The following is a 27,873-nucleotide window of genomic DNA, read 5'->3' as shown; positions in this document are numbered from 1 at the left end:
CTGAGTCACAACACAGACGTCCATCCGGCCTCTGTTGAAAGTCTTCCAGAACTGCTCTCTAAGGCAGCCCATTTCTCTACTAAACTCAAGACATTCTTCCCAACGTTTACAAGGGATCTCTCTTCAGACACAAGAAGCCCCCATTTAATCCTATGGGATTAGCCTTAGACCCCTTCTACACAGTCCTTATATCCCAGGATCTGATCCCAGGTTATCTGCTTTTCCACTGCCATACAAAATCCAGATTATATGATCTGAACTGGATTATATGGCAGTGCAGACTTAGATAATCCAATTCCAAGCAGATGATGCGGATAATCTACTTTGATTATCTGGATTATATGGCCGTGAGTGCCGATTCCATATAATCCAGTTCGAAGCAGACAATTCCCGCTTTCTTTTCTCCATCTCTCGGTCCTTTTCCTTCTTTCGCAACGGCATCCTGTTCTTTAAGCCCCTTTCCAACGGGGGAAATCCACGCCGAGGCCGCCTTCCCCGTGTCTCTGCATGAACGTCCGCAGGGATCCATCCATTACGGAGGAAGTTAATCTCCGCGTCTGCCATCCGCCCAGATTTTAATAAAAGCCATCTCCCCGGGAGAAGGCTGCAATATCGCAGAGCCGCAGTGCCGCTCCTCACATTACGGGCCCAGGAAGAAGGAGGCTGAGTTATGGCTCAATTACGGCTCCGTCCGCCAGGCACAGCTGGCGCGGCGCATGGGAAGAAGGGGGGCAGACCCTTCGCACTTATGACCCATAAACGCATGCACAGAGTCTCACTATATTATAAGCTGAACATGAGCCAGGAGTGTGATATGGTGGCTAAAAAGCCCAATGCTATTCTATTAGTTATTTACCATATTTATATTCCGCCCTTCTTACCCCGAAGGGGACTCAGGGCGGATCACAAAGTACATGTTGTGGTTCAGTCTGATGATGAAGGGGGATTTGAGTTTCAGCAGGTTGACCAAGGAAATGTTGAAGGCTTTGAATTGTTAGAAAGGCCGCAGGCTAGCAGGGAAGCTGACGTTAGTGATAAGGGTGACCTTTCACAGGATTTTGAACGTCAATAAAGTCCAGGTGGCTCTGGCAGTGAGGCAGAGGAGTCTTTCTTAGATAGAGACACAAGGTTAAGGTTAGGAGTTCGTCCCAGACGTTCTGTGAGAATCGCTAATAAATGTGTGGGAACTCAAGGTCAGAGGAATGCTTTTCTAGCTTGTAAGCAGGGTTAAAAAAGGTGAAACAGGGATAGATTTCAGACAGAGCAACGTTGATTTTGGAAGGTTAACTCCTGCCTTGTCTCTGCTCATGGAAATAGATCCTTGCTTCAGTTCCTGCCTAGATTCTGTGTTTGGATTATATTTTGGAGTTCATGCTACTTTGCTTTCCAGGAAAACGAGAGCTTGCTTCTTGACTTGAGGGAGAAGTTGCTTTTACAAAGGTTTGTCTCCCAACACATTGTTTTAATACCCTTTGCATAGCATGAAAGCATTTCTTTGGCCTCTGACCTCCTTCTTGTTTGCTATTCTCACACTCCTTTGAACCCTGAATTTCAAACGGCCAGCTCGATCTAAAGATTCCGTTTCATCAAGGCCAGCCAGCTTGTTAGCGTCTGTCTGCATGCTATCAGACTGAGAACTGTCCTCCCTTCCTGAGTCAATTTGCACCTGGCGAGTTTCAGTATCATCAACACCATTCCATGCTGTGGGAAAGCCTCCCTGTTCCTTGTCTTCTACAACAGGAACACACTGGACCTGAATCCCATAATTCCCATCAGAGTCATCTTGAACCGGAATCCCATCATCTTGAACCTGAATCCCATAATCCCCATCAGAGTCACTCTGAGGTTCCAGCTGAGTCACAACAGCAACGTTGTCTCCTCTGAGAAGCGTGAAGGCAACACCACCCAATTTAAGCCCGACCAAGTAGCCATGAGATCATGCCGAATGCATCTGGGCTTCAAGGCCTAATCACGGATTCTTTCAGGCCATCTAATTAGTCTGCTTTTTACTCCCTCTGTTCTCAGGACTAATCTGGCTTCTCGAGAAAACTCCCCATCGAACAAAGGCCGATTCCCAAGGGAACTGGTTAGACTATCCCTGGTTGCTTGGGAAGGCAAAAATCATCTCTCCTATTATTGACAAACCAGGGATGTGCAAATTTCGCCCCTCCAGGCGTTTTGGACTTCAACTCCCACCATTCCTGGCCTCAGGCCCTTTCCTTTTCCCCCTCAGCCGCTTAAGCGGCTGAGGGGGAAGAGGAAGGGGCCTGAGGCCAGGAATGGTGGGAGTTGAAGTCCAAAACACCTGGAGAGAAAGCCAAAGTTGGCCCATGCCCACAGTATAGCATCCTGGGAGTTGCGGCCCTTTAAAGTGGCAGCAAACTGCATTGGTTCTATCGTGCAGATGGCATTTCTTTGGTGCCGCGTTTGGGAATGTTGTGCCCAGCCCACAAAGCGTTAAGGCGGTTCAGATCGTGGAGAAAGAGGGAACAGCTGCCTTTTCCGCCTGGTGCCATCCATCTTCCCTGATGAAAGAGGCAGGGGGTCCTGCCAGGAGGAGAGGACAAATGGGCTGTCACTGCCGAATCAGGGAGGGCGTCAGAAAGAAAGCAAGGAGGGCAAGGGTGGGGGTGCCATATTATTATTGTTGTTGTTATTGTTATTATTATTATACGCTTTTATGGGCTGTCACTGCAGAATCAGGGAGTGCATTGGAAAGCAAGCAAGGAAAGCATGGGTGGGGTATGCCTTATTATTATTATTATTACAGTAGAGTCTCACTTATCCAACACTCACTTATCCTACGTTCTGGATTATCCAACGCAATTTTGTAGTCAATGTTTTCAATATATCATGATATTTTGGTGCTAAATTCGTAAATACAGTAATTACTACATAGCATTAATGTGTAATGAACTACATTTTCTGTCAAATTTGTTGTATAACATGATGTTTTGGTACTTAATTTGTAAAATCATAACTTATTTTGATGTTTAATAGGCTTTTTCTTAATCTCTCCTTATTATCCAACATATTCACTTATCCAACATTCTGCTGGCCCGTTTATGTTGGATAAGTGAGACTCTACTGTATTATTATTATTATACGCTTTCATGGGCTGTCATTGCAGAATCAGGGAGAGCAACAGAAAGCAAACAAGGAGGGCATGGGTGGGGTATGCCATATTATTATTATTATTATTATTATTATTATTATTATTATTATTATACGCTTTGATGGGCTGTCATTGCAGAATCAGGGAGTGCATTGGAAAGAAAGGAAGGAGGGCATGGGTGGGGTATGCCATATTATTATTATTATTTTTATTATTATTATTATTATTATTATTATACGCTTTCATGGGCTGTCATTGCAGAATCAGGGAGAGCAACAGAAAGCAAACAAGGAGGGCATGGGTGGGGTATGCCATATTATTATTATTATTATTATTATTATTATTATTATTATACGCTTTGATGGGCTGTCATTGCAGAATCAGGGAGTGCATTGGAAAGAAAGGAAGGAGGGCATGGGTGGAGGTGCCATATTATTTATTTATTTTATTTACAGTATTTCTATTCCGCCCTTCTTTCTCACCCCGAAGGGGACTCAGGGCGGATCACATTACACATATAGAGGCAAACATTCAATGCCTTGACATAGAACAAAGACAGAGACAAACGCAGGCTCTGAGCTGGCCTCGAACTCATGACCTCTTGGTCAGAGTGATTTGTTGCAGCTGGCTACAGCTGGCTGCAGCTGGCTGCTCACCAACCTGTGCCATGGCCCGGGCTTGTGCCAGAGTCTTTGCAGTTTGATCTTCAAATCCTCGTATCATGTCAGCTTTTTAGTTGCTTCTCTCCAATTATTATTATTATTATTATTATTATTATTATTATTATTATTATTATTAAGCAAAGAAAGCATGGGTGGGGTGTGCCATATTATTATTATTGCCTTATTATTATTATTATTATTATTATTATTATTATTATTATTATTATGCATTTTTATGGGCTGTCACTGCAGAATCTAGGACTGTGTGATGTATTGGTGAATAATGCCTGCATATTATTATTATTATTATTATTATTATTATTATTCACTCTCAGATGTACTGCATATTATTATTACTATTATTATTATTCACTCTCAGTTCACTCCTAGGGATTAGTAGGCTACTGGATAAATGCACTTTCTCGTTGTGTGAAGGTTACTGTCATGCCACGAGCAGGCAGAACATTACCTGCTGCCCTGTCTCTTTAAGGTTCCAAAGGGGCGGAGCTTAGCCTTGGCTCCTGCCAGCCTGAAATGGCAGTTATTTTGGTCAGTTAGAATTTGTCAGTTGGTGAAGCACTGGAAGGAAGTGTAGGAAGTAAAAGGATCACAGAAATTCACGTCACGTTGGAACTGTATTCAAATTAGATTAAAAAGCCATAGACTACAGCAATAGAGAAAGCCATGTCAACAACACTGCATTGAAGTCATCTCAAAGATACAAAGAATCCAGTCATAACAAGACTTTATACTCTGTGGCAATATCTATCCAGAACTGCATAGACTCAAAGATTTCTTTCCTCACAAGAGACTTCATAGTGGCATCAAGAGGAAAAGAGATCAATTTTGTCTATTAATAAAATATTTTGTTTCACAACTACAGTCTCCAATCTGTCCTTCGTGCTATGAGTCCTTCCAGTTCATTTAATTAAGCATGGAGGCAGAACAGTGAATTTCTTTCCTTTGAGCTTCCCCAGTAAAAGTGAATTTCTTTCCTTCAAGCTTCCTGAATAAAAGTGAATTTATTTTCCTTTGAGCTTCCCCAGTAAAAGTGAATTTATTTTCTTTAAGCTTCCCAAGTAGCAGTTGATTTCTTTCTTTTGACCTTCCTGAGGAGAAGTGAAAACTACCTCAGAAGAAGAAGGAGTTAAGCAGCCATCTTGACTGTAGAGAGAGTGCAGTCATACAGGGCAGCGCCATTTTGAAGGAACCTGAGGGAAGCCCTTTCGGAGGAAAATGTGGCTTTCAGGACCACAATAGTTATTTTTAAGTCTAAAAAGCTTTAAGTCTCAGTAAAAGGACTGAGAATCTTAAAAGTTAGTGATCACTTTATTTAAGGGACTATTAGTAACGGACAGCAACAGGAGAATAAAAGACCTACATTCCAAAGTAACGGAGAATAGGCTATTCAGTCCTTTCTGTCCAAAAGCAATTCAGTCTAATATAAAGTGACACAAACTTCAGAAGACTTAAAGATGTCTGCTTCTTCCTCACAAAAGAGCAGAATATCTAAACCTACCTCAAAAATGTTGTCCTTCTGGCAAGATAAACTAGATTCCTTGAAACCTAAATATCAGAAGTCATGGCAGAGAATTTTAGATATGAGTCAAGCAAGCCATCGCTTTAGGCAGCAGAAAGAAATATTAGATTGTAAGGAAAGATTACAACATCAATACTGTGAGTGGATAACATATTCAGATAATATAATCTCTTTGCTTGAACATATGAAAACATCAGAATCTTTAAGTAATAAGGAAGAAATGTTGTCAGAGAGAGAGAGAAGGGAACTAGAATTTGATACCATCATGAATGATTTATCTAACAAAATATCAGAAGGTCAGGCAGAAGAAGACCCTGCCTCCCTTATGGAAACTGTTGATGAAGAACAAGTGCAACACATGTTTAGTAAAGACACAGATACAAAGTCAAACAGGTCTGTGTGTACATTAGCAGGCAAATCAAGATCATCTCACACATCCCATAGAACAGAAAGAACAAGAGGGACTTCTGTTCATAGTGGTTCTTCTGGCCAATCCCTTAGTCTGGTCATAAAGGCTAGGGCCGAGGCAGCTGCCGCAGTAAAACAAATAGAGTTTCTTAAGAAAAGACAGCAAATTGTTGCAGAGAAGGCAGAACTGGATGCCTTGGCCGCTGCCAAGAAGGCAGAAATGGAAGCCGCAGCCGCTGCCAAGAAGGCAGAAATGGAAGCCGCAGCTGCCGCTGAGCAGGCAGCAGCCGCTGCCAAGCAAGCAGGTATGGATGCAGAAAATAAGGCCCGTCAAGTTAAAACAGAAGCTGCTCTAGCAACGTTAGCACAGGTTGCAAAGGCTGAGGTGTTACAAGTAAAGGCCTCAGTCCTAGAGCAAAGTCTCTTAGGAAATACATTCCCTCCAGATGTTACAACAGAAGATCCTGTCACAAAAGTGGATTCTTATTTAAATACCCAAATTATCAATATCGCAGCCCCTCCTGTGCTAACAAGAGAAAGTGCAGTAGCAAATAATTCTTTTGTGTCACAACCAGAAATTATAGAGGTTTCTGCACCCAAAGAACATTATTTGCCGTATGCAGAAGTAGCAAGTCAAGCAGCAGTTCCATTGCATGATATATCTCAAACCAAGTTGGAGCACAGTTTTCCAGTAGACACACAGGACTCAATACAGTCAAACTACACAATGCCAACAACTGCATTCAGTCTCAATCCCAAAGCAGCTAGTTGGGTTCCAGAAAAACCCCAGATCCAAACTAACTCTGAACCAACTTTGCAACAGTCCTCAGTCCCACTTGATATTTTAAATTACACCTTCTATAAAAACCCAAGAAGGGACTTAGCAGACAAGTCATATATCATCAAATATGAAGAAAGTAATCATACTGATAACAGAAGTTCAGAGCAGCCTAGTGCTTCAAAGTCTGTCATAAAAGAAGATGAAATTGAAGATATGTCCACATCGCAGACTGCATTTCAAACCAATTCCTCAACTCAGAGGGTAGAATCAGATATACCTTTTGACCATCTGGAAGCTCAAGAGTCTGTACAGCAAGCTATAGATGCTGCAATGATATCTCCAATAGTGCAACCACCCACCAATGTTGGTGTCGACATTTTCGCCCTACCAGCAAAGGTTACCAAAGAAGAATGGATGGCTGATCACAAAGAGAGTATTAATTGTCTAAATTATAGCCAAGTACAACTTCAAAAGGACAGTGAGCATAATATAGATGGCCACAAGAACACTGGAAGTGATCCTGCGTTATCACAAATGATAGTGAGTAATACAAACTTCCACTCTGATGTCTCAGATATGTGTAATCATTTGCAAGCAGAATATATGACCTCACAGGCTACCACCAATCGATTAAGAGCTGAACTTGCCAAAGAACCCCGAGAAGTTGCTGTATATGAGCAAGAACTTCAAAAACCTTCGGAGACAAAGTATCAACTTGAAGAAGCTCATGGTCAGCTAAAAGAGCAGAAACAATTATCTAGTAAAAGGCTATTGGTCAAAGAACAGCAGGTTGCTGATCTTCAAATAAAGCCTTCATATTCTGAGGAGAAGCTAAAGAAGATAGCAGCAGTTGTAACCAAACTGCAGCAACAGCTAAATGGAGTGAAGCAGCAGTGCCAGGATCGGCGGAGCTTTCAAAAGAGTGCCCAGCAGAGAGCGAAGGTGTTGGAGTTGAGACAAGAGCTTGTACCAGTCCAGGGGAGCCTGAACGGGTGTTGCAGCGTCGCAGAGGACAGGTTTGCCTTCCATGTTCCAGAATTAAAGGTAAGCTTTGACCGAAGAGGATTTAGTCCACATGAAGGAGGATCGCAAGGTCATCAAAGTGTTGAACTTTGGAAGGCCAACCACATACTTCATCCCGCCATTTCATCCAGATCAATCTGCAGAGACTGTAGGAGAGCTGAAGGATGAAACACTAGAGGAAGTCAAAGGGATGATGAATCTATGAGTTAGAACAGTTATAGTTTTAGATTAGTTGATATTTTGTGTTAGTTATTTCTTATTAATAAGGGGGTAAAACTTATTAATAAGTTTTAGGTGGGGAGTGTCATGCCACGAGCAGGCAGAACATTACCTGCTGCCCTGTCTCTTTAAGGTTCCAAAGGGGCGGAGCTTAGCCTTGGCTCCTGCCAGCCTGAAATGGCAGTTATTTTGGTCAGTTAGAATTTGTCAGTTGGTGAAGCACTGGAAGGAAGTGTAGGAAGTAAAAGGATCACAGAAATTCACGTCACGTTGGAACTGTATTCAAATTAGATTAAAAAGCCATAGACTACAGCAATAGAGAAAGCCATGTCAACAACACTGCATTGAAGTCATCTCAAAGATACAAAGAATCCAGTCATAACAAGACTTTATACTCTGTGGCAATATCTATCCAGAACTGCATAGACTCAAAGATTTCTTTCCTCACAAGAGACTTCATAGTGGCATCAAGAGGAAAAGAGATCAATTTTGTCTATTAATAAAATATTTTGTTTCACAACTACAGTCTCCAATCTGTCCTTCGTGCTATGAGTCCTTCCAGTTCATTTAATTAAGCATGGAGGCAGAACAGTTACTATGAATAACACTATTTAACAACATTTGAAAAAAACCTGTTCCTGGTTCGAAAGTATTATTTCCTGTTCAACTGTGCGGTCCTTACTTTGGAAGTTGTTGTTCTACTCCACAAACTAGGTTGAATGGGTTGAGGCTCAACGATGAGATATTCATTGGGAAACTAGAGCAAAATGTGCTGCAGGACGTCCCTCCAAAACAATGTTTTTCCATGTCTTTACGATAGAACCAATTAGGAAATGGCATTGATAACTCAGACACAAAAATAGTGTTAGATAGTGTTGTAGGAAAAAATCCCCGGTCCGGTCCTCAGCAGCCTCTCCAAGGAGCCTTGAAAGAGCCCTCACGGAGTTGAGAGTTAGTAATACTGGGGTAAATGGACCTACAATGATTTGATATAGTACAAATCCATCCTCTTGCGCGGCTTTGGAGAAGATGATTGCTTTGTTTCCCAGAATAATCATGTTTGCAACCTTGAAGAGCCATTGCAGGCACCAGAGTCCGTAATACCAGTGCAGGTGGACCCACAATGATTTCACACAGGATAAAACCAGCTTCTTGTGTGGTTTTGGAGAAACTTGCCCTGGGATAGGCATCATCCCGCCTGAACGCATGGAGAGCCATTGCAGCTGCCACCCAGAGCTGGTAATACTGGGATAAATGGGACCCAGGAGTCCAATGGAGAGGCTGGAGGGCCATCTGTCCTCAAAGGCCATCCAGTCCAACCCTCTTCAGCCACGCACAACCAAATCCCTCCTGAGAGATGACTGTTGTGACTCAGCCTTTGCCTTTGTGTGACTCTGATGAGGATTCTGGGATGCAAGTGCATAATGATGGGATTCAGATTCAGGATGAGTTTCAAGATGACTCTGATGGGAATGATGGGATTCAGGTGCAGGGAGTTTTTCCCATGGGAAGAAATGAGGTTGTTTCTGATGATGGTGTTCAGGTGCAAGAAGCAGAAAGGGAGAGTAGCTCTGATAATACTAACGAGCTCAGTGGCCTTGACGGCCTTGAAGATGGGGCCGCTTCTCTCGATCGCGCTAGTCGGCTGGAATTTCGAGGGTTGCGCAGAAGCCTCCGAATAGCAAATAAGAGGGAGGGCAAAGGGCAAAGAAATGCCTTCATGTCATGCTATTAAAAGAGTCTACTGAAAGGGAGATCTTTGTCAAAAGTAACTTACTCACTTGAATCAAGAACCAAGTCTGATTTCCTGCATTATCTTGTAGCCTGGATGTATTCTCGTTGCTGGGACTTTGGCTTCTTTGGAAAGGACCTTGTTTTAATACCGCGTTGTGTTTTTTCGGCTGCTGTGTATATATTATTATTACCTCGAAAACTGACAGCACAACCCCTCATACACGCCTCTACGTTCATACAACAAAAAGAAAAGAAAAACAAAGTCCTAATTAGAGGGAGAGGAATAATTGTTTTTATCCAATTGCTGCCAGTTAGAAGGCCAAGCTCCGCCCACTTGATCTCCTAGCAACCCACTCAGCCCAGGGGACAGGCAGAGTTAGGCCTCACTTAGGTCTTTTCCCCACTGCCTATAAAATACAGATTATCAGATTTTAACTGGATTATATGGCAGTGTAAAGGCCCTTCCACACAGCTATATAACCCTTTAGCCTTTACCTTAACTACCACCAATTCCTCAATACTTTATTTCCCATACCACCATACTTCGCCACAGCAACACGTGGCCGGGCACAGCTAGTATTAATATAAAATATATCATCATCATCATCATCATCATCATCATCATCATCATCATCATTATCTTGATTTACTCTCTGAAATGAGGTGCAAAGTGTCACACAACACTAAACACAACACAAGGCAAGTGCCTTCCAATATTAATATAAAATATATGATTATTGTTGTTATTATTATTATCTTGATTTCCTCCCTGAAAGGAGGCGCAAAGTATCACACAACACTAAACACGGCGTAAAACATATATGCCTTAAGATGTAATTGTATGTAAAATAGTTAAAAACGAATCATTAAAATCACCAAAATACTCATACTGATATGCAGGGTGTGTTTTCATTCGCTGGACCAAATTTGGCACAAATACCCAAAACGCCCAAATTTGAATACTGGGGGGTTGGGGAGGGGGAATAATTGTGTCATTTGGGAGTTGTAGTTGCTGGGATTTATAGTTCACCTACATTCAAAGACCATCCTGAACTCTACCAATGATGGAATTGAACCAAACTTGCCACACAGAAATCCCATGACCAACAGAAAATACTGGAAGGTTTTGGTAGGCATTGACCTTGAGTTTTGGAGTTGTAGTTCACCTACATCCAGAGAGCATTGTGGCCTCAAACAATGATGGATCTGGACCAAACTTGGCACGAATACTCAACATGCCCAAATGTGAACACTGGTGGAATTTGTGGAAAATAGACCTTGACATTTGGGAGTTGTAGTTGCTGGGATTTGTAGTTCACCTACAATCAAAGAGCCCCTTGAACCCCACCAGTGATAGAATTGGGCCAAACTTCCCACACAGAACCCTATTACCAATAGAAAATATTGATCTTTGGCGACCTCTCTGGCACCCCCCTCGCGACCCCCAGGTGTCCCAACCCCCAGATGACATCCTAAGATTGAAGGCTGGAAAACTACAAAAGGAGGTGAAGAATCCATGAACTGTAATTAAAAGTTGCTGAACTCCTGACATTGATGGCCAGAGACAAATGATTAACTCTTGGTGGAAAACAACATGTTTACATTACCAGAGACAACGTGCAAAGACACAAACACAAGGCTCCTTAAGAAGGAAAACCAACATCAGTTAAGGAAAGAAAGCCAACATCTGTCCAGAAACGGATGGAATCAGAATGTTTTAGTTGCCTGTCAGTCATTTACAATTTATTGGAACGACATCAGCAAGAAATATGCTCTCTTAGAGACCTTTTTATTATCCAAAAGTGTGCCAGACAGGAAGAGTCTGTACACCCATATCTTTCTCCAAGTGTATTTGGCAGAATGGCAGATTTGCAAGGAAAGCAATCGGACTTATGTCCGGGTCTCTTCTCCAGGAGAAGGAAGAAAAGATGGTAATGTATGCAGGATGAATGAATTAATGTTTATATGTGTGTGAATGCTGAGTAAGATGTAATATCCTCTGGTTTGTGTACCTGACATAGCTATCTAGTCTCTGTGGCTACCTTTTTTCTCTGTAAAGCACCTAATATTCTGTCTCACTGTGATCAAAATAAAAGAACCTTTTTAATGTTAGCTGTTAGCCCTAGCTCCTGCCAACCTAGTGTTGCACCTCAAGTGCTGGTTCACCTTGCTCTTAACACACAATCCACAGTTTTACAGTTTATTGATAAAAGATAGCAAAGTCTGAATAAAAAAACAGTAAAGAAAGGAGCAATCCAATTGTAAAGGCAATCTGCAGAATATAGTTCAAAGTCTCTGTAGAATATAGCAACTCAGTCCTGAAAAACAAGGCAGCATGAACTCCAAAATACAATCCAAAACTCAGGAACTAAGCATGAACCAAAACAAGATAACTTTTCCATGAGCAGAGACAAGGCAGGAGTTAATCTTCCAAATTAACATTGCTTCGTCTGAAATCTTTCTCTGTTTCTCTCTATTTAACCATGCTTACAGGCTAAGAAAGCATTTCTCTGTCCTTGAGTTCCCACATCTTTCCCAGCTATTCTTACAGAACACCTGGGATGATGAATCCTTAACCTTAACCTTGTATCTCGATCTAAGGAAGACTCCTCTGGCTCGCTGCCAGAGCCACCTGGACTTTGTTGATGTTCAAAATCCTGTGAAAGGTCACTATTATCACTAACTTCAGCTTCCCTGCTAGCCTGCGGTCTTTCAAACAATTCAGAGCCTTCAACATTTCCTTGGTCAGCCTGCATTTCTGACAATTCAGAGCCTTTAACATTTCCTTGGTCAACCTGCTGAAACCCAAATCCTCCATCATCAGACTGAACCACAACACCTAGCGGTTCGAAAACATGCAAATGTGAGTAGATCGGCGGGAAGGCAAAAAGAAGCTCCATGCAGTCATGACCAAGACCACATGACCAGAAGATGTATACAGACAACGCAGGCTCCTTGGCTTGGTAATCAAAATGAGCACCTCCCCCAGAGCCGGAAATGAAAGGAGAAGCCTTTGCCTTTGTCTGTGTATTTGTCATGTTATTGTATGTCATTGTATCAAGGCATTGAATGTTTTCCTGTGTTAGTTTATGTGTTGTAATCCTCTCTGAGTCCCCTCGGGGAGTAGGGTGGAATATAAATTTATTATTATTATTATTATTGCTTTTTAATGTTTAAAAATATTGATGACATGTAGAGGCTATAATCCTCTTGATGCAGCTTAGAATTGCACTGACTTTTTGAGCTGCTGCATCACACGGATGGCTCACATCTAGCTTGTGGCCTGCTAAGCCTCCTTTTCACTCTCCAGCGGCCAATTCCCCCAGGCCTGGATGTTCACTCAGCAGGAATGAATGTGATCTCTTTCAAGACTGGCGGCATCTGATACCTTACAGGCCAAATACGCAGCCCTTCTCACTGAATCAGAATGCAAAATGACCTCCACAGATTAGAGAGCTGATTGGCCAAAACTACGAGGGTTGAATGAAAAGTAATGCTCCCACCTTCATTACGTCGGTTTGGATGGTAATATTTTAATAAATTAAACACAGAAATAATCCTTAGAATGTGCTCTTTAACTCCCACTATTCACTTTTCCACATAATCACCAGACAATTGGATATATTTCTCCCAAGAATGAACATGTTTTCTGAAGCTGTCATGGAAGAAGTCGACACTCTGTTTCCGCAACCGACGTCTCACGGTACCCATCGCGCACAGATCTTCTGATCGCCAAGTAAAGCAATAATGTGACCCACACGTTCTTGCGAAATGCCGATTATGCTTGAAATTTCTCTCTGAGTGATACAACAATCGTCCTGAATCAATCTGTCAACCTTTTGCTTGTGAAACTCGTGGTTGCTGTCACAGGACGTCCAACTCTGTTTGTCACGTGAGTTAGATATTCCCACCTCAACATCTTTAAACTTACTTGCCCAATGACACACAGGACTCACATCAACACAGTCACCGTAAACAGCTTGCATTCTCTGATGAATCTCCTTTGGGGTGACACCTTCTGCTGTCAAGAATTCAGTGACTGCACATTACTTAAGTCGCATTGACCGACCGTCTGCGCAGGGTTCCATATTTCGCACTTTAACAACACAACCGTTCAATGCTAAGGCTTCCCCGTCTGCGCAGGGTTCCATACTTGGCACCTTAACAACACAACCGTTCAATGTTAAGGCTTCCCCGTCTGCGCAGGGTTCCATACTTCTCACTTTAACAACACAACCGTTCAATGCTAAGGCTTCCCCATCTGTGCAGGGTTCCATACTTGGCACTTTAACAACACAACCGTTCAATGCTAAGGCTTCCCCGTCTGCGCAGGGTTCCACACTTCGCACTTTAACAACACAACCGTTCAATGCTACGGCTTCCCCGTCTGCGCAGGGTTCCACACTTCGCACTTTAACAACACAACCGTTCAATGCTACGGCTTCCCCGTCTGCACAGGGTTCCATACTTCGCACTTTAACAACACAACCGTTCAATGCTAAGGCTTCTCCGTCTGCGCAGGGTTCCATACTTCGCACTTTAACAACACAACCGTTCAATGCTAAGGCTTCCCCGTCTGCGCAGGGTTCCTAACTTCGCACTTTAACAACACAACCGTTCAATGCTAAGGCTTCCCCGTCTGCGCAGGGTTCCACACTTCGCACTTTAACAACACAACCGTTCAATGCTACGGCTTCCCCGTCTGCGCAGGGTTCCACACTTCGCACTTTAACAACACAACCGTTCAATGCTACGGCTTCCCCGTCTGCACAGGGTTCCATACTTCGCACTTTAACAACACAACCGTTCAATGCTAAGGCTTCTCCGTCTGCGCAGGGTTCCATACTTCGCACTTTAACAACACAACCGTTCAATGCTAAGGCTTCTCCGTCTGCGCAGGGTTCCATACTTCGCACTTTAACAACACAACCGTTCAATGCTAAGGCTTCCCCGTCTGCGCAGGGTTCCATACTTCGCACTTTAACAACACAACCGTTCAATGCTAAGGCTTCCCCGTCTGCGCAGGGTTCCATACTTCGCACTTTAACAACACAACCGTTCAATGCTAAGGCTTCTCCGTCTGCGCAGGGTTCCATACTTCGCACTTTAACAACACAACCGTTCAATGCTAAGGCTTCTCCGTCTGCGCAGGGTTCCATACTTCGCACTTTAACAACACAACCGTTCAATGCTAAGGCTTCCCCATCTGTGCAGGGTTCCATACTTGGCACTTTAACAACACAACCGTTCAATGCTAAGGCTTCCCCGTCTGCGCAGGGTTCCACACTTCGCACTTTAACAACACAACCGTTCAATGCTACGGCTTCCCCGTCTGCGCAGGGTTCCACACTTCGCACTTTAACAACACAACCGTTCAATGCTACGGCTTCCCCGTCTGCACAGGGTTCCATACTTCGCACTTTAACAACACAACCGTTCAATGCTAAGGCTTCCCCGTCTGCGCAGGGTTCCATACTTCGCACTTTAACAACACAACCGTTCAATGCTAAGGCTTCCCCGTCTGCGCAGGGTTCCATACTTTGCACTTTAACAACACAACCGTTCAATGCTAAGGCTTCCCCGTCTGCGCAGGGTTCCATACTTCGCACTTTAACAACACAACCGTTCAATGCTAAGGCTTCCCCGTCTGCGCAGGGTTCCATACTTCGCACTTTAACAACACAACCGTTCAATGCTAAGGCTTCCCCGTCTGCGCAGGGTTCCATACTTCGCACTTTAACAACACAACCGTTCAATGCTAAGGCTTCCCCGTCTGCGCAGGGTTCCATACTTCGCACTTTAACAACACAACCGTTCAATGCTAAGGCTTCCCCGTCTGCGCAGGGTTCCATACTTCGCACTTTAACAACACAACCGTTCAATGCTAAGGCTTCCCCGTCTGCGCAGGGTTCCATACTTCACACTTTAACAACACAACCGCTCAATGCTAAGGCTTCCCCATCTGCACAGGGTTCCCTACTTTGCACTTTAACAACACAACCATTCAATGCTAAGGCTTCCCTCCAAATGGAACTAACGGTAGAGGAGAGTCTCCTGAACAAGCCAGGACCTGCCGCAGACCAGGACTGCAATCTGTTCAGGAGTTACCAAGGTGGAGGCATTACTTTTCATTCAACCCTCACAGTCCTGCTCTATTCTGCTTCGGCGGGCGGCTGAGTTGTGGCGTCCACCACTCAAGGAGGATACGGACAAGCTGGAAAACGTCCAGAGAAGTGTGAACAAGATGATTGAAAACCTTACGAGGAAGGATGGGGGGAGCTGGGTATGTTTAGCTTGGAGGAGCGGAGACTGACAGCTGATATGATATAACCATCTTTAAATATCTGAAGGGCTGTCATCACACACAAGACGGAGCACGCGGGCTTCCAGATGCTCCCCAGGGAAGGATCGCAACCAACGGATACGCTCTGCAAGAAGGGAGCTACTAACCAAGCAGTATTATTATTATTATTACTATCATCATCCTCATCATCATCATCATATGTTGGCAAGGGCAACCTAATGTCAATAAAAGCATCTTCCAAACTATTTGCTCTATGTGTTATCAAAGGCTTTCATGGCCAGAATCACTGGGTTGTTGTGTGTTTTTCGGGCTGTATGGCCATGTTCCAGAAGCATTCTCTCCTGACGTTTCATCCACATCTATGGCAGGCATCCTCAGAACCTCAGGTCCTTTCCTTTTCTCCCTCAGCCGCTTAAGCTTAAGACATAGAGGCAATTTAAACTTTTCCAGCTTCCAGCTTCCTGAGGGCATGCTCAATTCCGACCACAGGGGGAGCAGCTGCTTCATCATCCACTGCGACGGCAACTTCCTCATTCCAAACGCTCGCTGGACGATTTTTTAGGGTGTTGTAAATTACTTAAATTAGCCTCCCCACATATAAGTACCTAAATTTCCTACTTGATAGAAGCAACTATCTTTCAGGTTGCTTAGGTCAGCAACGAGCAGGGGCTATTTATTTTATTTTAATGGTCGGGTGCTCATTCCACCACGGGCTGGCCTCGAACTTATGACTTCTTGTTCAGAGTGATTTATTGCAGCTGGCTACTAACCAGCCTGCGCCACAGCCCGGCCCTGAATGTCAGGTGTCAGGCGTCAGCTAAAAAATTCAGTGAGATGTTGGCCTGCATCAAGAGGAGCCTAGTGCCTAGATCCAGGGATGGAAGTCCTGCTCCCCATGCTCTCTTCTATTCCAGGCCACACCTGGATTTACACTATGTCCAATTATGGGCACCACATTAGAAAAGAGAGGTAGACTCTAAGCTAGAATGTGTCCAGAGAAGGGCGACTACGATGATCAAGGGTCTGGAGAACAAGCCCTATGAGGAGTGGCTTATAGAGCATGTTTAGCCTAAAGAAGAGAAGTCTGAGAGAGAGGAGACATGACGAGGGCCATGGATCAAGATGTGTGAGAGGAGACGTCATAGGGAGGAAGGAGCAAGCAAGCTGGTTTTCTGGAGACTAAGACGCAATGGAACAATGACTACAGGAAAGGAGATTCCACCTGAACCTGAGGAAGAACTTCCTGACTATGTGTGTGTGAGAGAGCTGTTCAGCAGTGGAACTCTCTGCCTTGGAGTGTGGTGGAGGTTCTTTCTTTGGAGGCTTTTAAGCAGAGGCTGGAAGGCCATCTGTTGGGGTGCTTTGAATGCGATTTTCCTGCTTCTTGGTAGAATGGGGTTGGACTGGAGGGCCCACCAGGTCTCTTCCATCTCTATGATTCCATTACGGTTTAGTTCCTGGATCCCCAAAATACAAGATGCTCAAGTCCCATTATACTAAGCAATAAAATTTGGAAATAAATTTTGTTCCTGATTTGAAAGTGTTATTTCCTGTTTAATGGTGCGGTCCTTGTTTTACTCCAGAAACTTCATTTTTGAGGCACAAACTAGATTAAAATGTGCCACGGGATTTCTGTTTCGTAAAAACAAAGCTTGTGCAGTTTAATAAACGTTCCCCACATTTTTATGACAGAACCAATTAGGAAATGACATTTATAACCCAGGAACAAAAATCATGTTACATAGTTTCTATGCAATGGGTCTCCCTTAAATAATAATAATAATAATAATAATAATAATAGTAATAATAATAATAATCATCATCATCATCATCAACTGGACACAGGTGGAACTGGACAATTTGGACAGAAAAACAAGAAAACTCATGACCATTCATCATTCACTGCACCCTCGCAGTGATGTTGACCGACTATATCTGGAAACAAAGTGAAAAACCTGCTTTGATTGAAGTCAAAAATCAGAAACTCCTCAAAACACAGCAGAAAAAGAATCAATACAAGAAAGCTGCACTACAAACTAGAGCTAACAACAACAAAACATTGCATGGAAAGTTCCTTGACAAAATTGAAGGAAAAGCTGATAAGGATAAGGATAAGGAGAAGACCTGGCTCTGGCTCACGAATGGGACTCTGTCAATAATAATAATACTGTAATATAAAACTTTATTTATACTTTATTTAAATCCAGGTTGGCAGGAATTTGGCCCAGATCTGACACAAACTGATGCAGTTTGACACCACTTTGAACTGCCATGACTCCATGCTATGGAATCCTGGGAGTTGTAGTTCCGCAAGGCCTTGAGCCTTCTCTGCCAAACGACAACTCCCAGCATCCCATAACATTGAGGGCCGGATGTTAAGCCAAACACGGTTATGCCGCTTCCCGAACAATGGAGCGTTTTCTCCTCCTTGGATTGATGTGGCCTTTGCAGACAGTTTCCCGGCTCCTTCTGGTTCCTCCATGTCATTAATTTTATTAATTTTGAATTGATTTTTTGATTTAGTACTGCTGCAAATTACTTTGAGGAGTTCCTTATAGGCAAACAGAAGTCTATAAATGTTTGAGATCATAGAAGGGGAAAAAATGAACTTTTATGTCACTTCTCTGGAAGATGCACTGCGGGTGCCTCTACACTGCAGAATTAATGCAGTTTCACAACACGATCAATTCCACAAAAGGCAAACCCCAATGGATACAAGGAAACTCAAAAATGTATTCAGTGGAATGACGACCATGGGTTTTAGGTTGAGTATCTTACTCTACGGCATTGCCTGTACTGGAGAGGGTCAGACTAGATGTCCTTTGGGGAATTTCCCAACTTGTATTACTATATTATTCTATGGTTAAGCAATGGGGAGAACTCTTTGATGGAAATGAATGTCTAGCAGAGCAACACGCTGATTCCAAATGGGAGAATATCCTTGTTGGGGCTCAGGAAGAGGCTGGGGATTTCTCAGAGAATGAGGGGGATGATGGGTTTCCAACTGAGGAGTCTGTGTGTGATCGGGGTGAATTGCAGGCCTTAGATCAGAGAGAAGTGCAGGCAGTTGAAGATGAAACAGAGGATGTTTTGGACTCCAATGTTCATTCCTTAGCAACAGGGGAAAGGGAAACTGGTGGAAGGTCCATTTCTCTTGGGAATCTGCCTTCAGCTGATGGGGAGTTTTCCCATGATATCAGATTAGGTTTCTGGAGGGAGGGAGTGAAGGATGGATAAATTTGGCATTGGGAGAGACTCCATGAGAAATCCTTGAAACCCAGGTGTGTGAGGCATGATCTCATGGCTTCTTGGCTGGGCTTGGATTTAAATTACTGTATATACTCATAGAATCATAGAATTATAGAATCGTAGAGACCTCACAGGCCATCCAGTCCAACCCCCTGCAAGAAGCAGGAAAATTTCATTCAAAGCACCCCCGACAGATGGCCATCTAGTCTTTTTTTAGTCTTAGACCAGTTAGAAGTTCTTTGGACATCCATTCTGGCTTCTTTGCACTTGTCTTGTTTTTATTCTTTGTTGGCACTGTTTGCATTTGCGCCTTGAATATTTCACTTTTGAAAAACTCCCATCCATCCTTGACTCCCTTGTCTTTTAGTATTGGCGTCCATGGAATACCGTTCAGTATTTCCTTCATTTTTTGGAAGTCAGCTCTCCTAAAGTCCAGAATGCAAGTTTGACTTTTTTTTCATTTCGGCCTTCCTTTGTATTGCAAACTGCAGGAGCACATGTTCACTTGTCCCTAAGGATCCGACCACTTCAACTGCCTTGATCTGGTCCTCTGCGTTTGTTAGGATGAGGTAAGAGTAACTGATCCCCTTGTTGCCTCTTCTACCTTCTGGACCTTAAAATTGTCTGCAAAGCAAGTATAAGTCCCTCGAGTATAAGCCTAGTTTTTCAGCCCTTTTTTAGGGCTGAAAAAGCTCCCCTCAGCTTATACTCGAGTGAGGGTCCTGTCCGGCTTCTATTTGGGTCAGCTTATACTTGAGTATATAGGTATTCAGAATTGGACAGTCTCATTAAAGTCTTATTATTATCTTAAATTACAGTTTTATATAAATATTCAAAAACATTTAACCTACTGATGCCTCAAATAATGCAATTTTATTAATATCTATTTTTATTTTTGAATTTGACCTGTAGCTGCTGCATTTCCCACCCTCGTCTTATACTCGAGTCAATAAGTTTCCCCAGTTTTTTGTGGTAAAATTAGGTGCCTCAGCTTATATTCGGGTCAGCTTATACTTGAGGGCCTTCAAACAGAAGCTAGAGGTTCATCTGTTGGGAGGGCTTTGATTGTGTCTTCCTACCTGGCAGAAAGAAGGGGGTTGGACTAGATGGCCTTGGGGGCCCCTTCCGACTCTAGGATTCTATGGAAGTCTTTAATCAGAAGCTAGAGGGTCATCTGTTGGGAGGGCTTTGATTGTGTCTTCCTGCCTGGCAGAAAGAAGGGGGTTGGACTAGATGGCCTTGGGGGCCCCTTCCGACTCTAGGATTCTATGGAAGTCTTTAATCAGAAGCTAGAGGGTCATCTGTTGGGAGGGCTTTGATTGTGTCTTCCTGCCTGGCAGAAAGAAGGGGGTTGGACTAGATGGCCTTGGGGGCCCCTTCCGACTCTAGGATTCTATGGAAGTCTTTAATCAGAAGCTAGAGGGTCATCTGTTGGGAGGACTTTGATTGTGTTCCTGCCTGGCAGAAAGAAGGGGGTTGGACTAGATGGCCTTTGGAGGCCCCTTCCAACGTTAAGGTTCCGTTATTAATAACTAAACCAGGGTGCAAAATAAACAAACGGGGAGAGCAATAAACAGCATTGGGTGTCGTCCCCACTTAAAATCATCATAATTCTCCTTCTCGCAGTGTGTCATTCTTCCAATGCAATATTCATGCGCCTGTGTTGTTGAGAGGCATGTAGGAAGCCAGGCGGAAAATGGCCTCCTGCTCATTTCGGGATGCCGAGATATTAATACCAGGCATCCCATCATAAGGGATTTCTGGGCCAAAACCAGACATTTTGGGCACATTCCCTGGTGAGGACAGAAGGGCCAGGCAACGGGGATGATGGAAAGGTTGTCCCTATGGAATGAATGCAGCCTGAGCCTGAACCCACTTGAACTTCCAGGACTCAATGCTTTAGAATCCTGGGAGTTGTAGTTTGGGGAGATATTATTTTCCCTTCTCTGGGTGCATCTACACTGGCTCAATGCTATGGGATCCTTTGGGTTGTAGCTCTTCTTGTTGCTGTTGTTGTCATAGCTGTTGTTGTTGTTATGTTGATGGTCGTCTGTTGGGAGGGCTTTGATTGTGCTTTTCCTGCATGGCAGAAAGAAGGGGGTTGGACTGGATGGCCCTTGGGGGTCTCTTCAAACACTAGGATTCTATCATCATCATCATCATCATCATCATCATCGAGTGGATGGACATCTGTTGGGAGGACTTTGCTTCTCCTCATGGCAGATGTGGGTTGGACTGGATGGCCCTTGGGGGTCTCTACAAACTCTAAGATTCTATTATTATTATTATTATTATTATTATTATTATTATTATTATTATTATTTTATTGTATGACACAGCAAACAAGATCTATATGCTGGATTTCATATCACAAAATCACAAGTCGAACACTTCCCAAGTGTCTAGGACTGTGTGATGTATTATTATTATTATTATTATTATTATTATTATTATTATTATTATTTTATTGTATGACACAGCAAACAAGATCTATATGCTGGATTTCATATCACAAAATCACAAGTCGAACACTTCCCAAGTGCCTAGGACTGTGTGATGTATTATTATTATTATTATTATTATTATTATTATTATTATTATTATTATTATTATTTTATTGTATGACACAGCAAACAAGATCTATATGCTGGATTTCATATCACAAAATCACAAGTCGAACACTTCCCAAGTGTCTAGGACTGTGTGATGTATTATTATTATTATTATTATTATTATTATTATTATTATTATTATTATTATTATTTTATTGTATGACACAGCAAACAAGATCTATATGCTGGATTTCATATCACAAAATCACAAGTCGAACACTTCCCAAGCGTTTAAGGACTCTGTGATGTATTTTCGGATGATGCGTGCAGATCCCAGTTGGGTGGCCTTTTGCAGTTGGCAGATCGTGATTTTGTCAATGTCTATTGTTTCCAAATCCCGGCTGAGATCTTTTGGCACGGCACCCAGTATGCCCATCACCACCGGGACCACCTGCACTGGTTTCTGCCAGAGTCTTTGCAATTATAATTAATAATTAATAATTAATAATTATTAATAATAATAATTATTATTATTATTATTATTATTATTATTATTACTACTATCATTATCATCATCATCAGAGGCTGGATGGCCATCTGTTTGGAGGGCTTTGTTGTTGTGGGAGTTGGAGTCCAAAACACTAGGAGGGCCCAAGTTTGCCCATGCCTGCCAGGAATATCTCCAACATCCTCCAAGGAAGTCACGTCAATACAACGCTAAAGCAAACGGTTAACAAAACTTAGGCAACCAACCAACTGCTGGAACAATCAGTTACCGGCCCAATAATTCATCCGGAGAATTGGCAAAGGAGGCATCACGTTTTAATGCAAGGGTAAGCAACTTCTGCACTCTGGGAAGCGGAATAACCTCCGCAGTTTAGCCTCCTCCAAGAGAGATCTCTGGAAAGGCCTCAAGAATCACAGAAAACTAGAGTTGGAGGGGAACCCGAAGGCCATCTAGTCCACCCCACTTATGAATGCAACTCCCACAATTCCTAACATGGTCGAATCCCTCCAGACTCCAATGGATGCAGCCTAGATCCAGCCTAGTTACAAGCTTGGTAGATGCAGGGGATGGAGCAGATCTTGGTTGATCATCATCATCATCATCATCATCATCATCATCATACGTTGGGAAGGGTAACCTAATGGCAATAAAGGCATCTTCCAAACTATTTGCTCTATGTGTTGTTGAAGGCTTTCCTGGCTGGAATCACAGTGTTGTTGTGTGTTTTCCGGGCTGTATGGGCATGTTCCAGAAGCATTCTCTCCTGATGTTTCACCCACATCTATGGCAGGCATCATCAGAGGTTGTGAATTATATGGAAAAACTAACAAAGGAAGGTTTATATATCTGTAGTGGAGGGAAGAACTCCTGTCTGTTGGAGGCTGGTGTGAATGTTGCAATTAATCACTTTTGTTAGCATTAAATAGCCTTCCCAGCCTCACCTCCTGGCCTGGGGGAATCCTTTGTCCAGAGTCGTTAGCTGTCCCTGATTGATTCATATCTGGAACTCCTCTGTTTTCAGAGTGTTGCTTTTTATTTACTGTTCTGATTTTGGAGTTTTTTAAATACTGGTAGCCAGATTGTGTTCATTTTCATTGTTTCCTTCTTTCTGCTTGTGGATTTCAGTGGCTTCTCTGTGTAGTCTGACATGATAGTTGTTGGAGTGGTCCAGCATTTCTGTGTTTTCAAATAATATACTGTGTCCAGGTTGGTTCCTCAAGTGCTCTGCTATGGCTGACTTCTCTGGTTGAGTCGGTCTGCAGTGCCTCTCATTGGCCTGGAGAGCCCAGTTCTGAAGAATCTTCCCATGGAAAGAGGCCTTGATTCTAGCTTTAAGAGGAACCACTTCTGAGAGTGAGCTCAGAGGTGGTAACTTTGCTCATCGAGAGGCTTGGTCCTGCTTCATGGTTCCACAGATATATAAACCTTCCTTGCTTAGTTTCTCCAGATACCTCACAACCTCTGAGGATGCCTGCCATAGATGTGGGTGAAACGTCAGGAGAGAATACTTCAGGAACATCGCCATGCAGCCCGGAAAGCATACAACCACCCCGTGATCCCGGCCATGAAAGCCTTCGACAACACTCTTAGGTGGATCTGTAAAGCAACCAAACCCAAAGGGTGCTTCTTCTCCCCAATGGTTCCTCTTCTTCATCCTGGAAAGACGTGACTATTTGGATGCCTTGAAGAGGGTTCGGTCCTGGGCCCAGTTCTGTTCAACATCTCTATTAGTGACTTGGATGAAGGTTTAGAGGGACTAAATGAGGAGAGAGAGCTAATATTCAGGAGGACAGGGTCAGGATGCAAAAGGACCTTAACTGATTGGAGAGATGGCTGGGTCCTATATGGGAACGGGTACAAGAGCAATAGAGCTTGAGCAATCTGCCTTCCAATTGCCAAATATTTCATTTGGGGGCTAGTTTTTGAGACTTTGTGAAAAACCGGCCATACTCTTTCATAGAATCTTGGAATTGGAAGAGATCCCCAAGGAGCATCCAGTCCAACCCTCTTCTGCCAGGCAGGAAGGCACAACCAAAGCCCTCCCAACAGATGGCCATCCAGACTCTGTTTAAAAGCAGATATGTTTTTAGAGCAGATATGCCTTGCATCCATGTGGGGAAGACCCGTGTTTTGCTTCCTACAATGGGATTTGGGTGCTTAATTTTGAACTAAGTAATTAATTTTGCATTTGAGATCCTGTGAACCAGCAGCCTATCCCAACAAGAATGGCCAAGACTTCGCCCTGCCTGCTGAAAGAAGAGAAAGTAACCAAAACAAAGAGTAAGGCCCCTTCTACACTGTCATTTAATCCAGATTATTTGATTTGAAATGGATTATATGAGTCTAATCCAGTTCAAAGCAAATCTGGATTTTACACAGCAGGGTAGAAGGAGCCTTAGGCTGCATCCACATTGTACAATTAAGGTGGACTGAACCCATTTGACCTGCCCTGCCTCAATGCTACGGAAGGATGGGATTTGTAGTATCACAAAGCCATACACAAAATGGATTCTACCCTAGAAATGTGTAGGGTTGAACCCAGAATTTCCTTCTCTGGAGTTTTTAAAGCAGAGGCTGGATGGACATCTGTTGGGAGGGGTTCGGGTGTGTTTTCCTGTGATTGGTCAAAACTAACACAAGGAGAAATGTGAGATTCTTCACTGAGGCAGAACAGGATGGGTGACGCCTGGCTCGACAACAGAGTTGTATGTCTGGAAGTTCTCAGAGTTCTCAGAACATGAGCCAAGAGGGTGATGCAGCAGCAAAAAAAACCAATGTAATTCTGGGCTGCACCAAAAGGACTCTAGTGTCCAGATCGAGGGAAGTCACCGTGCCTCTCTCTTCTGCTTTGGTCAGATCTCTTCACCTGGAATCACACTGTGTCCCGTTCTGGGCAAAGCCATTCCAAAGAGAGATTGACCCTGAGCTGGACGGGTCCAGAGGGAGAAGGAGATTGAAAGGATCAAAGGTCTGGAGACCATGAATAATTCCTCTGGAGCATCTCAAAGAACTGGGTCTGTTTAGTTTGCGGAGAAAGAGAAATCTGAGAGGAGACCTGAGAGCCACGTATCAATGTGCGAGAGGGCATCAGAAGGAAGAGGGAGCAGGATGACTTTCCGCCGCCCTCGAAACCAGAACCCGGAGCCATGGATTCAAATGACAGGACAGGAGATTCCACCTGAAGATGAGGAGAACTTCCTGACTGTAAGGAGAGCTGTTCAACCATGGAACTCTCTGCCTCAGAGTGTAGTGGAGGCTCCTTCCTTGGAAGCTTTTAAACAGAAGCTAGATGGCCATCTGCCAGGGGTGCTTTGATTGTGCTTTTCCTGCGTGTCAGAAAGGCATTGGACTGGATGGCCCTTGGGGGTCTCTTCAAACTCAAGGATGCTATCATCATCATCATCATCACCATCATCATCACCACCACCACCACCACCACCACCACCACCATCACGATCATCAAAAACTGGATGGCCATCTGTTGGGAAGGCTTTGATTGTGCTTTTCCCCCTGGTAAAAGTGGGTTGGACTGCATGGCCCTTGGGGGTCTCTTCAAACTCAAGGATTCTATTATTACCATCATCAACATCATCATCATCCTCACCATCATCATCATCAGAGACTAGATGGCCATCTGTTGGGGGTGCTTTGATTGTGCTTTTCTTGCATGCCAAAAAGGCATTGGACTGGATGGCCCTTGGAGGTCCCTTCCAACTTAAGGATTCTATCATCATCATCATCATCATCATCATCATCATCATCATCATCATCATCAGAGACTAGATGGCCATCTGTTGGGAGGGCTTTGATTGTGTTTTTCCTGCATGGCAGAAAGAAGGGGGTTGGACTGGATGGCCCTTGGGGGTCTCTTCAAACTCTAGGATTCTAATATTATTACTATTATCATAATCATAATTAACATTGGCTGTATGGCCATCTGTCTGGAGGGCTTTGATGCCTGGAAGAACTTCCTGACCGTACAAGCTGTTCAACAGTGGAACTCTCTGCCTCAGAGTCCGGTGGAGGCTCCTTCCTTGGATGCTTTGAAGCAGAGGCTGGGTGGCCATCTGTCGGGGGTGCTTTGATGGTGCTTTTCCTGCATGGCCGAAGAGGGTTGGACTGGATGGCCCATGTGGCCTCTTCCAATTCCATTATTTTATGATTCTATGATTCCAGAATCGTATTGGCTTTTTTAGCTGCTGCATCACACTCTTGGCTGGTGTTCAGCTGGGGGCCTATGAAGACTCCCTTCTAGGCTTTGTTTCCCCCAGGCTTTACCACCTACTTGAATTCTAAGACTCGAAGTTTACAAAGGGAGTACTCACTCACTCACTCACTCACTCAGAAGGCTCCAGGGCCTCACCCAAATCACAAACTCGCTGGATCTTCTATATGATGTTGCCATGGCAGCTAAAAGTGGAATATGTTTATGCATGTTCCCCCTCCAAGTCGGTGTAGGGTGACCTCATTAATTTCACAGGGTTTTCTTAAAAGCGGTTTTGCCTTCGAAATAGTGGGATTGGCAGGCGGTCTCCCACCCAAGTCCTAGCCAGGGCTGACCCTGCTTAGCTTCCAGGCTCAGACAGGTAAGGATATTAGTATTGTCTTATCCTTCAAATCATTTCCAACTTAGGTAGCATCTAAGGCCCCATCCACACTGCCTTAGGGAGACAGATATATTTCTTGGCCCTAGAGTCAGAAAGGACCCCAAAGGCCATCCAGTCCAACCTTTCTGCCAGGCAAGAAGACACCACTGAAACCCTCCCAGCAGATGGCCATCCAGACTGTGTTTAAAGACTTCCACTGGGCTTTGAAGCACTTTACGTTCCACTAGAATTGGGACCCTAAAGGCCATCCAGTCCAACCTTTCTGCCAGGCAGGAAGACTCCATCAAAAGCCTCCCAACAGATGGCCATCCAGACTGTGTTTAAAGACTTCCACTGGGCTTTGAAGCACTTTATGTTCCACTAGAATTGGGACCCCAAAGGCCATCCAGTCCAACCTTTCTGCCAGGCAAGAAGACTCCACTGAAACCCTCCCAACAGATGGCCATCCAGACTGTGTTTAAAGACTTCCACTGGGCTTTGAAGCACTTTATGTTCCACTAGAATTGGGACCCTAAAGGCCATCCAGTCCAACCTTTCTGCCAGGCAGGAAGACTCCATCAAAACTCTCCCAACAGATGGCCATCCAGACTGTGTTTAAAGACTTCCACTGGGCTTTGAAGCACTTTACGTTCCACTAGAATTGGGACCTTAAAGGCCATCCAGTCCAACCTTTCTGCCAGGCAGGAAGACACAACAGAAACCCTCCCAACAGATGGCCATCCATACTCTGTTTAAAGTCCTCTACTGTGCTCTGAAGCAGTTAACATTCCACTAGAAGGGACCCACAAACGCCATCCAGTCCAACCCACTTCTGCCATGCAAGAAGACACAATCAAAGCCCTTGCGACAGATGGCCATCCAACTTTGGCTGAAAGACCTACAAAGAAGGATCACTCTACCAGGCTTCAAGGCAGCCTGGATCTCTAATGTTTAGGTGGAATCCCATTCATTGACTTCACTTTGAATCCACTGTGTCCTAGTTCCCTTCTATAAAATGCAGATTATCGGCTTTGAACTGGATTATATGGCAGTGCAGACTTTTATAATGCAGTTCGGAGTGGATAATCTGGATGATATACTTTGACAATCTGTATTATATGGCAGGGTAGATCCAGCTGAAGATGGGCCCATCCTGAAGGTTTCTGAGGCTGAGAGAGTGTGGGTTTTGAAC

The 27,873-nt window shown here is 43.7% G+C and overlaps 1 protein-coding gene across 8 annotated transcripts in view; it reads right to left on the bottom strand.

Annotated features, from left to right (window-relative positions):
- Positions 1-27,873, bottom strand: part of shank3 (SH3 and multiple ankyrin repeat domains 3) — a 467,801-nt gene that overhangs the window by 404,907 nt on the left and 35,021 nt on the right. The window lies entirely within an intron of this gene.

This window comes from Anolis carolinensis, chromosome 5 (genome assembly GCF_035594765.1).
Source record: "Anolis carolinensis isolate JA03-04 chromosome 5, rAnoCar3.1.pri, whole genome shotgun sequence".
In the NCBI taxonomy this organism is placed as follows: domain Eukaryota; kingdom Metazoa; phylum Chordata; class Lepidosauria; order Squamata; family Dactyloidae; genus Anolis; species Anolis carolinensis.
The sequence above is the reverse complement of the archived record's forward strand: the minus strand, read 5'-3'. Positions and strand labels throughout refer to the sequence as shown.